Source organism: Chanodichthys erythropterus, chromosome 9 (assembly GCF_024489055.1).
Source record: "Chanodichthys erythropterus isolate Z2021 chromosome 9, ASM2448905v1, whole genome shotgun sequence".
Taxonomy (NCBI): domain Eukaryota; kingdom Metazoa; phylum Chordata; class Actinopteri; order Cypriniformes; family Xenocyprididae; genus Chanodichthys; species Chanodichthys erythropterus.
In genome coordinates, this window is record NC_090229.1 from 15096310 (window position 1) to 15109717 (window position 13408).

At 35.8% G+C, this 13408-nt stretch overlaps 1 protein-coding gene across 7 annotated transcripts in view; it reads left to right on the top strand.

The window, feature by feature from the left end:
- The window catches only part of nfic (nuclear factor I/C), a 115503-nt gene that overhangs the window by 13034 nt on the left and 89061 nt on the right, over positions 1 to 13408 (top strand). The window contains exon 1 of one of the 7 annotated variants that reach the window (XR_010895972.1): positions 8813 to 8860. The exons of the other annotated variants lie outside the window; for them this stretch is intronic. The gene's annotated coding sequence lies outside the window, so the exon portion shown is untranslated. Of the gene's footprint in view, positions 1 to 8812; positions 8861 to 13408 lie in introns of those variants that run through there. 7 annotated transcript variants of the gene reach the window in all.

Consider the following 13408-nt stretch of genomic DNA (forward strand, 5'->3'; position numbering starts at 1 on the left):
CACGTTCTCTCATTTCTCAGTAAAATTAAATCAGAACGTTCTGTTCAACTACCATGAAGTTGCGGTGATGTAATGGCACATCCAGGTTAAACTGCCTTTTTCAAACAAATTATCCAAAATTTTATCAATTTGCAGAGCTTTTAAAGTGAGAAAAAATGATCGGAATGTATTGCGACTAATGGCCTCATTTTAATGGTGATGAATAGAGCATTTGCAAAAGGCACAACCGCACAACCTTTTTCACAAACTGGAGATAGTTGAAACTCATATTTTTCTGTTTTCAGTGAAGGCGAAGTGAGAACAAAATGGATGTTATGCTGCTTCCACATGCTAATGGAATTATCGTAAATACAAGTTTCCTAGTCGGAAGTTGGACATGAGTCTTATTTACTACTGGAAAACTGGAGATAATTTGGAGGTCAGGGTTTCTGAGTTGAGCGCGAGAACTTTATTAGCTCTTTATTAGCTTTTTCCACAACAGCTAAATCGCCTTGTCTTGTTGTTAAAGTAGTGCATATTTACATACATGAATAACTTTTTGAAGCATATGTTGTGTTTTATAGACATTGAAAATAGCATGTATCATCAGCAAGCCTACTATCTTGATTGTGCGGTGAATGTATACAATAGTGCGGGTAGCTGAATTAATTGGAAGAGGTTATCAAGAACAATTAATGGTCTCAGGCTCTGACTAAATGCTTGTTTGAGATGTGCCTGTTGTCTATCAGACAAATCTACTCCTTATTGGATCTCCTTTGTGAGGACATGAAGTGAAAACACACACGTTTAACCTGTTCACCCCTACCAGAGGAACCGAACTAGGCTGAATGAGAGTTAACTAGCCTGAAATTTAGTTCTTATTCTTAAATAATTGAAATGATCTGTAACTGGCCCTTTTTGGGCTGATAAATTATTCATACCGCTTGGAAGTAGATTTAATTTGATTTGGGATATTCAGATCTGATCTTCTCCCATGGCATATTGAGACCAAAAGATTCAGAGATTCAGAGGGTGAGGGAAGACCCAGTTCATTTTCCCAGGATTAGGACCGTGCTGTCAGAGAATGAGCCGAAGCCTCTGCTAAATTCAATTACCGGACTAATGTAATTAAACCCACAGAGAGATAGACAACGAGTATTGCTCTGTTTTGTTCAGCCAGCATCCAACTGAAGGCACCATCACAGTTTTCCCCACCTCTGTCATCATTTCTTAATTAACTGCTCTGATTTGGTTTAAGTCAAAACACCTGTTTCTCTTTAATTTGGTGGCTTTTTCCATCGTTAGTGATTCTGACAAGACCATTTATTGGGGTGCATCCTGTTTGGCCAATTGAACTTTTGGCCTCCTTTAGTTACTTGTTCACAGACAATCCAGAATGTGCCATAAGAATTATCTTCCAGTAAAAGATAAAAAAGTAAGGGATATTATTCTTGATCACTGCAAAACATTTTAACAGCTTTTGTTAAATAAGTGAAAAACATAAACAAACGTGATCATGTATCCACAATTAAGTACCATATGGCACTATTGTAAGTGCTCTGCTTTGCCATGTTTTAGGGTAATTTCTGTAAAAATTTTGTTTAAAACTATCCAAACACATGACTACCACAGACTTGCATTAGAAAATAGCAAAAGTTTATCTGATAATGTGACCAGTAATGTTTTTAAAGAGATAGTTCACCAAAAAATGAAAATTTGCTGTTAATTTACTCACCCTCAGGCCATTCAAGGTGTTTTTTTCTTCAGTAAAACAGTAAAGAAGATTTTTAGCTGAAACCCCAAAAACAAAACACATACAGGCACCATTTGCTGAGGCTGTGGATTACAGGTAATAATATTGTAAATAATGTTTGTTTTTTGCACAGACCGATCATTTCACTTCATAAGACCTCAATGTATCGTCAGGAGCCATGAGTATTACGTTTGTTTTGCCTATATGTGTTTTCAGAATGACTGTAGCCATTGACTTGCATTATATGTATCACCAAAGCTAAAAATCTTCTTCTACTGAAGAAAAATGTAACAACATCTCGGACGGCCTGAGGGTGAGTAAATTAACAACAAATTTTCTTTTTTGGGTGAACTATCCCTTTAAGATGGGACTTAGAAAAAGGTCAATATATTAAATTACAAACAAGTATGTTCCTTTTACTTTTCAGATCTGAAATATTTTTGTATTTCTGCACATACTGCCCACTGAAGCATTTGAGTTTCTCTAAGCTACATGTGCTCATGCTTGGTTGTCTTATACTCATCCATTATTAATATAGCTTGTAAATGCTGAGCTATTGTTTTTCTATTGTTCTGTTGTTTTATGATTGGAAAATGTAAATTCAGCAGGTTTGCCTATAGATCTGGGGCGGCTTTTTTTTTTTTTGAAAGGTGAATTTTTGATTTTGGTCAGGGGTTGTAGTGTACATGTTGTAGAACTGGTCTATCTTTTTCAGAATATCTCGCCTGAAGTATAGTATAAAAAATTGCAAAATCATCTTCACTGCAACATATTTTTCACTGAATTGAAATATTGTGCCCTTTTTTTATTAGGGCCTGAGCACCGATGGTGTGAGGTCCCTCTTGGAATTGCTCCGTTTATTCTTTTTGAATCCACAAGAGGTCTTATAGAATGAAAACTCAAATCTAAAACAGATAACTTTAAAACTTTAACATTATGAAAGCTATCAGTTGAACAGAGTATTTTCAGTCAGTTGGATTCAGTCAGTTGGATATTACTGGAGGAATAGTACTGTTCTTTTCCATTTCAGTGATTTTTCCGATGTTGCACCGTGTTTGAAAATTTGTATCTTCACATAAGGAATTGAGGATACACTGACAGTAATCCTTGCTAATAATGGTATATATATATATATATATATATATATATATATATATATATATATATATATATAATATGCAGAAATCAATAGACAAAATCTATATCGTGCATCCCTACTTTTTTTAATGCACACCTACTGGCCATTATTGTCAAAATTACAGAAGAGAGGTCAGTGAAAGCTTTCTGCGTTTAAATGAAAGTGTGTGTTGACAAGCAAAACAGCTGGATTCCAAATACACTGTCATTCTCCTGTGTTTTTAAACTGGGGGATTAAGGTTGCATGGCTGTCACTGAGCGCTGTGTCTAGGCTTTACACCACTATCAACCTGATTGAAAATGTATAAGCACTTCAGACGGAAGCTCTGTGATTGGCTGTACTTAACCTTAACAGTTGGTTTACCAGGTGGGCATCCAGTTCAGTAGTAATGCACTTGAACTGAGAGGTGTGGCTTGGCTGTTTGTAGAGATGTAGAGGCCTAAGTGCTCTACTGTGCTAACTGTGTGTGTGCACGTGTGAGGGCAGGAAGGGTAATAATCTGAGGTTACCTGAGGTAACTGTGTCATTGTTTTCAGACGTCACATATTAGCAGAGTTGTCTTCTTCATGGTCTAACTGCAGGCATTGTCGTGGGACCCTATGAAAAAAAATTGTCCCAGGCCTCATGTTTTTTAGAAACACCCCTGCTAATGCTTTATCTTTCATTATATATCACTTCATCTCTCAGTTCTCTTTGTATGCACCATTTCAGTGTAAAAACCACCCAAAACTAACCACCCACAACCCTGTTTAACTAGGTTGCAAAGGTTTGATGAATATGCTTCTATTTGATTTGTTAGTTGGAATTTAAAAAAAAAAATTTGGCCACACCCTACAGGAAGTTGAATTGGAATTTTATTGGAATTAAAGAAAGTGGAATTTATTGAATTTCAGGATTCTTTTTTTTAACCCTACTCTATACATATATCAAATATAAAGAAGTATATATTTAGAACAAATTTAGTTAATAAGTATACTATTTTAGGTGAAATTTCATATCTTTCATATCTATGAGATATCTATTTGTTTATCTGTTTATCTGCCTTGAGAACATACAAACTATAAACTGTGTGCTTTGAAGGTGTGTCACTTTGGATAAAAGTGTTATCCAAAAGCATATATGTAAATGCAATTAGGTAAATAATGAAAATGTGTAAATAATGCATTCAGTGTCTTTCTATTACCTCCTGTGGTAAACAGAAACACAATTTGACTTAAAAGAGATGTTTGTATCTATTTTCTATTGATCATGGCTGCAGTTATTCATCAAATGATGATCAACTGATGGAGAAGAGTGTTGTAACTGGGCATATATCCAGATGGCTGGTGTAGACAAGCACACTTACAGCATTTTAAAGAGCTGATTCAGGTATCTGAATCACAGTGGTGCAGCGATGCTCCACAGATTTTGGCGTTGTTACCTGATTTGCATAAATGATTTAGTGAATTGGGCAATATTGAATCATCGCAGACATCATGTGCAAAAAATGGCACTATCAACGGGCACAATGCATTCTTACTTTATCTTTGAACCTGTAATCAAAGTTAAGCTAAACCCAGAAAAAGTCTGCACTATTTCGTAGCAATCTAATCAGTTTAATCTAAAACACCAGATGCATGTTTGATGTTGGTTGTTGTAGTGGATTTGTTAAGCAAATGCAGCTTGATGCTTTCATGTATGTCTGATTGGTATCTCAGGATCATGACTCATGACCTTTGTAAACTGGCTATTTAGAGTGAATGGAGGCAAAAGCCGAGCTTAAGCTAGTCTCAGCGGTCAGCCAGGACCCGTCTGCTGAGGAAGAGAGAAAGAGAGCGAGAGACGTTCAGATTCATGCAAAGATTGGATCTGTAGTTTGGGTGACCTAGCTATTCTCTCTAATCCTCTATAATGGATGCCTATTGTTCTGGCATGCAAAGGTCATAGCTCAAGTGGAGTGGGTGCATTGCATTTTCCAGACAGCTTGCTGCTCTATTTTCCCCATGAGTCTGGAAAACTCTTGATGCTGGAATCACTACTCAAACAGTCTGAGACACCTGGCTAATGGGACTCCTGGAGAGCTGTGCTTTAAGACAGGTTTAAAGGTTTTCTTAAACCTTCCAGACCTTGAAGTTAACATGAAATTAAAATGGATTCTATTTGTTTTTGTAATAGTTTTTTTTTTTTTTTTTGTGCACACTTATTCACTGCATGCAATTCCTATGAAAATATGTTTGTTTTTGTAATCTTTCTTCAAAATTTAATAAATGAAACCATTTTCCTTTTCAGCTGATGTCATCTAGGTCAAGCAGACTGCTGATTAACAAACTGTAGCTGATTACACAGTCTGTTTTTAAAATATATGAATTTTAATTGTCTGATGAATTTCCATCACATTTTATTGAGTTATATATATCTCAAATTTTTAATTTTTGTTTAATATTTGTTTAACATTTCTAAACACAAACATTTGCCCCTGGTTTCACAGACAAGGCTTAAGCTAGTCTTAGATTAAAATGCATGATTGAGCTGTTTAAACTGAAAGTAACTTGTACTGACATATCTTAAAATATGTCAGAGCCATTGCTTTGTCTCAAGATGCACAACAGTAATGTTTTTTTCTAGGTAATGTTTGTAAAAGCTACATAAATACTCTAACCACCGCTTTCATAGACAAGACTTAAGCTAGTCCTAGACTAAAATGCATGTTTGAGCTGTTTTAACTGAAAGCAACTTGTACTGACATATCTTAAAATATGTCAGAGCCATTGTTTTGTCTCAAGATGCACACCAGTAATGTTCTTTTTCTAGGTAATGTTTATAAAAGCTACATAAATACTCTAACCCCCACTTTCATAGACAAGACTTAAACTAGTCCTAGACTAAAATGCAGATTGAGCTGTTTAAATTGAAAATAACTTGTACTGACGTATCTTAAAATATGTCAGAGCCATTGTTTTGTCTCAAGATGCACACCAGTAAAGTTTTTTTCTAGGTAATGTTTATAAAGCTACATAAATACTCTAACCCCCGCTTTCATAGACAAAACTTAAGCTAGTCCTAGACTAAAATGCATGTTTGAGCTGTTTTAACTGAAAGCAACTTGTACTGATATATCTTAAAATATGTCAGAGCCATTGTTTTGTCTCAAGATGCACACCAGTAATGTTTTTTTCTAGGTAATGTTTATAAAAGCTACATAAATACTCTAACCCCCGCTTTCATAGATAAGACTGAAAGCTAGTCTTAGACTAAAATGCATGTTTGAGCTGTTTTAACTGAAAGCAACTTGTACTGACATATCTTAAAATATGTCAGAGCCATTTTGTCTCAAGATGCACAACCGGTAATGTTTTTTTCTAATGAATGTTTATAAAAGCTGCTTAAATACCCTAATTGAACAAAGGCCTAATCCTGGCTTAGGCTAAACCCTGTCTGTGAAACTTGGCCTTAAACACTTTAATATAAAATTTTTAAGTTGTAAATGGCAAAGCAATTACATTTGGCATTAATTGGACTATACCTAACAAAGATAAGGATATTTAAATAAATAAATAATATATCCAATCTAAACCACTTAAGTATTACTTTTGCCAGAGTTTGAGCATTGTTTAATTATACTGCTGTGGTTAATGCATTTCTAACATTTATTGCAGTACTTTAATATTGGTTAATGGTAATATAAAAAAACAATTGCAACAAAAATACCAAAAAGTTTTGAAACCATTGGAATACAGTGAGATGGTCTTGAGGGTGAAGTTGTTTACTCAAAAAATTCCTGATGGATAAAACCAAAACTCTCCCTACATTTTAAAATATATTTACAGAAGTAAAAAGTATTGTAAACAACATTTCATATTGACTTTACAGTAATAACCAGCAGCAGTTCAAAATGATACTGGACACAACAGATCAGAAAATGGAGAGCGACATATAGAGAGCGAAAGTGACAGAGTACAAGTTGCATTGATTGATACTCAGACAAGAGCTTTGAGTGGCTTTGTGATTCATTGCTCAAATCAGTTCTGGGAAGGCACAGCTGTTTCCCAGGAGCACGGTTATGCCCCAGCCTTTTCTAGCAGTCCCTAATGATCAAACAGCATAAGAACAGACCGCGGTCTGTGTGTTTGTTAGGGAGTGTTTGGGCTTGGAGTCACTGGGCTGTTTGTATTTGCGGTACTGCGGTCAGCATGTATGCTAAGACGATGAAGCTGCAGCTGTCACATCCTCTAAAAGCGTGAATGGGTGGAGCGAGGGAATGAGCTGTATTCACCAGACTATACAGTGGACAGGAAGACAAAGTAGATTATTAATAACTGCTGGCATATTTGTTTGAAGGGGGTATTTAACAACGTTTCAACAATAGTGATTTATGAACAAGTCATCAATCAAATTTACCCTGTTCACTTCTGTCCTATTGTGCATAATTCATCACTTCATGTTATTTTGAACATGATGATTTTTCTCTGCCTCTGAAATGAATTTTACAGATGGTATAATCAAGTGTGTGTGAATGGTGAAAAATATTAGCTAATATTATCATAGGCCCCTTTTCATGAGTTAGTCGAATCCGATGGATAAAATCAAGTCTCATCCTAGTTTATTTTCCACTAAATGTTCTGTTTCACTTGGAAATAGGCCTATGTCTCATTAAAGAAGCTGAAAGGATTGCAAATGACGTTTCTGGTCATATTTCAAGGAAATGCTATACCCACGTGCTTCTCTGCTAAGCAATAGATTACATGTGAAAATGGGAGGATATTTATACTCCAGAAAAGCTGAAACGAGAAAATAAATCATACAAGTAAAGGTTCAACAAACAAACTTCCTGTATTTTTCTTAAAGTCAATGTTAATTGTTATTCACAACCCATTTTACTTCCATTATGTGACGTGTATTTCCAAGTGAAAGAGGATATTCAGTGAGAAGAAATGTATAGCAGGGCTTGATTTTATTTAGTGTTAATTGATTGAATGTTATGTACCTGAATGGAACTGTCTCTAAATAGCTATTTGTGTATTGGTCAACATTATCTAGTAGCCCACGCTGACTAAGTAATGTCAAAAGGGAAGTTATTTTGGGAAGTGCAAGTCATTACATTTTAATGAAAGATAACATTTGAAAAACATTTTCCCCCTTTTTTATAACATGCACAGATGAATCGCTCACAATTAGATCAGGAACGTGCAATGACAAGATACATAGCATCAATTTTGACCTTATGTTGACTTTAATCAGACAAGAAGAGGTGGAAACTGCATTGGGCCTCATGCATGAATTAAGTAAAACTGTGTAAAAATACATTTAATGCAGCAATTTACTTAAGAATGGTTTTACAAACAATTTCCCCTACATAGAAATTAATTCTGCTCATGTGTCATGAATAAGGCCAAAAAGGAAAAATACAGAGAGATTTCTCTCTGAAATGAAAAAGAAATATTGCTTAATAATTTCAGGGAAAATAGTTGACCTTTTGCGCAGCATCACACAAAGGTTGTAGTTTGTGTGTGCGTGGGTAAGGTGCAAGGTGTCTGACACCTCTCAGAGCTTCATTTCTTTGTTCACAGTGTTCTTGTCCTCAGTCATTTAGAAACCAGGAAACTTGGGGACATTTTCACAACTGGCAACCCCTTCTGCAAATGAACCGAGCAACTGCTGAGTGGAAAATACCATACAACTGAATTCTTTGCACGCAAAGTTATACTTTCATGTTTCATGAGCCCCAATCTTTGCCAAAATCAGGACACTAGAAGATATCTGAAGTTAGTCAGGTTTCTTTCTGGATAGAAAAGGCCTAGCGAATAGCTTTTTGGCACTTTTACTAAAAGAGATCACATTTTCCCATGTTTTAAATGATGTTTTTAATTGAAAGCCCGCATTCTTCTTTCCCCCACTCCCCTTAGTTCTACAAGACACAAGAGGAACCGGCCCTGGAAGACACAAAGACTTGAAGATCTATTGGTTGTGAGACACTAATGGTTGCATAGATTGAATCATGCATAATTATGCTGGTCCGTCTTTGTTTCAAATCTTAAGTAAACAAACCCTCTCCTTGTTCCATCAATGGGAGGTTCATGGCATTTCAGATGCTAATGAAACAGGTGCTTTTAGCTGTCATGGGAACATGAACCCTGTGACAACATTCTATGATAGGAAGTCACATCTTTTGGAGCATGCTTTAAAGGAGATACTATTTTGTTTTTCCCATTCACCATATTTTTGCCCCATGTTATCATCTTTCTATAGTTCTTTTTTCCTCATAAATGTTATTAGCCAGATTAGAGGGGAAGTATTTATTTATTGTAACTTAATTACATTTTTTTGGCAATAAGATTTTAGATTACTTTTTTTCTGAATATATAAGGAAAGTGTATATTTTTTGGATACCATATCTGGTCACCATTTTAATCACATTTTTTTTCATTTACTCATATGGTTGATTAACTTTATAAGCTAATATATAATTTATTTCCATATAATTGAGTGAATTGCTGTGGACTATAGGCTATAGATGAATCGAGTTTGTCAATATTCTGTGAATAAGACTCATTTAGACAGGACGTGTGCTTGCATTTCATTTGCACTAGCTTTTTATTTATTTTTTTTTTATTGTTGCTCACATTCAGGCTGGCATCTTTGCCCACTGCACTGTATGTTGCTGTTTTAGCATCTTGCTATGTCATATTTTTAATTAATTGTTCTAAATTAACAGTCCTACTAGAAATAAAAATGTCACATTAAATACAGCAAACAGCGTAACCCAAATACCACTGCAGCACATCGTCCACACTCGTCCACCAATTTCCTCCTGAGAGAGGTTGGTTACCCAGCATCCCCCTGCCTCCATTATGATGCTGCATGGCTGAGGGCTGACTCAGCGATTGTGCAGAAGAGAAAAAGAGAGGGAGGAAAAGAAAGAGGCAGTGTGAGTCACAGAACATCCACTTTGATCCACTCAGCATTCAGAACCTCATCTTCCATCAGCCCACTGGGCAGAGAGGAATAACCTACTGCAGTGTTCTGTGTCTTTGATAAGCTCTCAGATGTATCCAAAAGTCTTTAGAGAGGAAGACACACAAAGGACTATATAGATGTAACTTGTTTTCGTGGTTAAATTGCACATTGTTTAAAGTGCTTAGACTTTATTTTAACAATAATTTTTTTCAGCTTTACGTTTTGGACTAAAACGGTCTTAAAAACAATTTTGGTAGTGGACAATGTCAAGCAGTGATAGCAGAAAACTATCTGAAACATTTTTATTATAAAAAATATTTTATATATATTTATATGTTTTGTACTATACATGCAATTAATATGATCTTATATTAGTTGTGATTTTTTTTATTTTTTTTTATTAATTGTAATTTAAAAAATACACCACAGGACTTTTTAAGTGGACTGCAAAAAAAAAAAAAAAAAAAAACTCGCCCAAACATTATAAGAAGTGTTGTTCTAAACCTATCTCTGTGTCCCAATGTGCATATCTACCCTATCTACAATAAACAGTATTGAAAATTACTAATGTCACATTGGGACGTAGACTATTTTTTTTTTCTGTGGAGCACAAGGAACATAGTCAATATTCATTCAATACATTCCATATTCAGTGGAAATCTTGCTTGACAGCCTTTGTTTGAAAACACTTCATCAAAAGAGCAGCTTAGACATTTTGTTAAAGGTTTAGTTCACCCAAAAATGAAAATTTTGTCATTAATTACTCACCCTCATGTTCTTCCAAACCCATAAGACTTTTGTTAATCTTCAGAAAACAAATGAAGATCTTCTTGATGAAATCTGAGAACTTTCAGTCCCTCCATTGACAGTCTACGCAACTACCACTTTGATGCTTCATAAAGTTCATAAAGAGATGTTAAAACTAATCCATATGAATTGAGTGGTTTAGTCCAAATTTTCTGAAGGGACACGATCACTTTATATGATGAACAGATTGAATTTTATTTATTCACATGTAAACATCAACTCACACATCAGTTGTGGTAAATGGAAGCTCAAGCATGTTTGCTTGACATGTGCCAGGACCAAAGAGGTTCATTCTTATGTGTTAAGCAGCATGTTTGAGCTTCCTGAAGAGGTTTTTCTTATGTTCACTGATCAATGTTTATATGTGAATAAAAGCCTAAATTCAATCTGTTCATCATATAAAGCTATCAAGTCTCTTCAGAAAATGTGGACTAAACCACTCAATTCATATGGATTAGTTTTAAAATCTCTTTAAGAACTATTTGAAACGTCAAAGTGGTAGTCATGTAGCTGTCAATGGAGAGTACAGAAAGCTCACAGATTTCATCAAAAAGATCTTCATTTGTGTTCTAAAGATGGAACGGAAGTATTACGGGATTCGATCAACATAAGAGTGAGAAATTAATGACAGATTTTTCATTTTTGGGTGAACTATGTTTAATTAAACATATCCTTATGTGTTCCCCAGAAGAAATTCAAAGATAGTAAATGGTTTCAAAAAGATACTAAAGAAATGGGGACCACTTGCAGCACCAAAAACACACACACACACACACACACACACACACACACACACACACACACACACACACACACACACATTTTTATCAAAAAAAAAAAAAAAATTACCCATTTACTCTCTAGGTCCATAGTTTTAAAATATACGCTTGGTGACATTTTTAGTGCATATTTTATTGCTGTAAAATTTGTCTAGAAAGGATTCAGGACAATGCAATACCAAGAATATCTCATTGTAAACGTGTCCCAAACAGAAGCATGCCTACTCTTCCCTGTTTTGTTTTGTTATGTTGTCTCTGAAAGAATGTCGAAGTTGAATCCATTACCCAGATCCTAGACGATCCACTTCTCAGCCAGTCAGTAGAAAGAGAAAGAAAGTGCTTTTGGCAACAGTGCAGGAAGGGTGGGTGGGTGGGGGGGAATGTCTGCTGTTAATGCTCAGAGGGCATTCTGGGTAAATTGCAGTGTTACAAAAATTAAAGGCTCACTGGCATTTTCTTTCCTTTGGCACACTGATCTCTGCACGAGGTGAAAGGTGAATCATAGCAAAGTACGAAAACAGCAGAGTTATTTAATTGATCGCTACATATGGTTTTACTAAAATAGTAGTTTTAAAAGCAGGCAGTTATTTTTATTGCTAATGATGTGTCTTGGAAAATCTTCTAATTCTTCAGGATCATGATCTTCAATTCTCCTGACCGCATAATTTTGGGAAAACTGTCTGGGAAAAGCTCAGCCTCGGGACACATGCTTGTGACACGCAGAGTGACCATAGCAACACTTTGTATGGGTGTGTGTGACCGCAACACCCCAATTTTGTCATCATTTGGACTTCTCCACTCCTTCCCTCATTCTCGCTCTCTCTCTGTCTCTACTTGGAAAAAGATTTGTGCAAAAGAAAAAAAATCACATTCTCTGTTTAAGACATAATAAAGATGGTATCCGAGCAACGGACAGGAATAAAAACACATTTCCCTGAGCTCCGCAATAACAAAATGATTCAATTACTGCATAAATACAGCTGTGTGTGTGTGTGTGTGTGTGTGTGTGTGTGTGTGTGTGTGTGTGTGTGTGTGTGTGTGTGTGTGTGTGTGTGTGTGTGTGTGTGTGTGTGTGTGTGTGTGTGTGTGTGTGTGTGTGTGTGTGTGTGTGTGCGGCTGACAGTGCGAGAGTGGCTGAGTTGGTAGGCCTGGCTTTTTTAGGACACTCCAGTGGTCACCGTTTTCCTCATGCTATCACAGCCGCCCTGCCATCAGCCTCTGTCAGATCAAAGATGCTCAGTTCATCTGCCATAATGAAGCCATTCATCAGCCATGTTTATCAATAACATTCTCATCCTTAATGTGCACACGAAATGCAGTCAAAGCACTCTTCTCAGACTGATTGTAGTAAAAACAGAGCATTCCGTTGGAGCACGTCCAGGCCTAATATGGAAAAAGACAGAGTATGCAGGAGAGGGAAAGTAGGAAAGAGAGAAATGCAATATGCTTCTCAGTTCTCCACTAAAAGTCTTCATGTTGGTGTTGTAAATAATGTAGCAGTAAAGCGGAGAGTTTAAAAATATATATTTCCAGGCTGGAGATGTGGCCTTGCGTGCTCTGATACATTGAGCCGTGGTGCTTATGTGGGCGACACAGGTTCAAGTTGAGCTCATGTTGTTTCCCGATCTCACCCCGCTACTCATCATTTCCCATTTATTCTTATCAAGGGCTTGGCTGTATACATGTATTTATTGTGTGATGTGTGCCAGCTGGTAGAAATTTTGCTCTAGTGTTTATATTGCAAATGTATTTATGGGCAGGACCGTTTTAATTTATGTACACGTTAGCAACACAGAAAGTTATATAAAATTACTAGGGATACCAAAATAGTCAAGATGAGGAACAACTTGTTATTAAGAGGTTGCTGTGTGTAGCGGCTAACCTATTATTTAAAAATTTATTTTTAAAACTATTTTTATGATTTAAATAGCTAATAATTTATAACTTGCCACATTAATGCAAAATTCAACTGATGATTTATTATATTATCACTTTTACAGCAGTTTCAAATGTGACTCA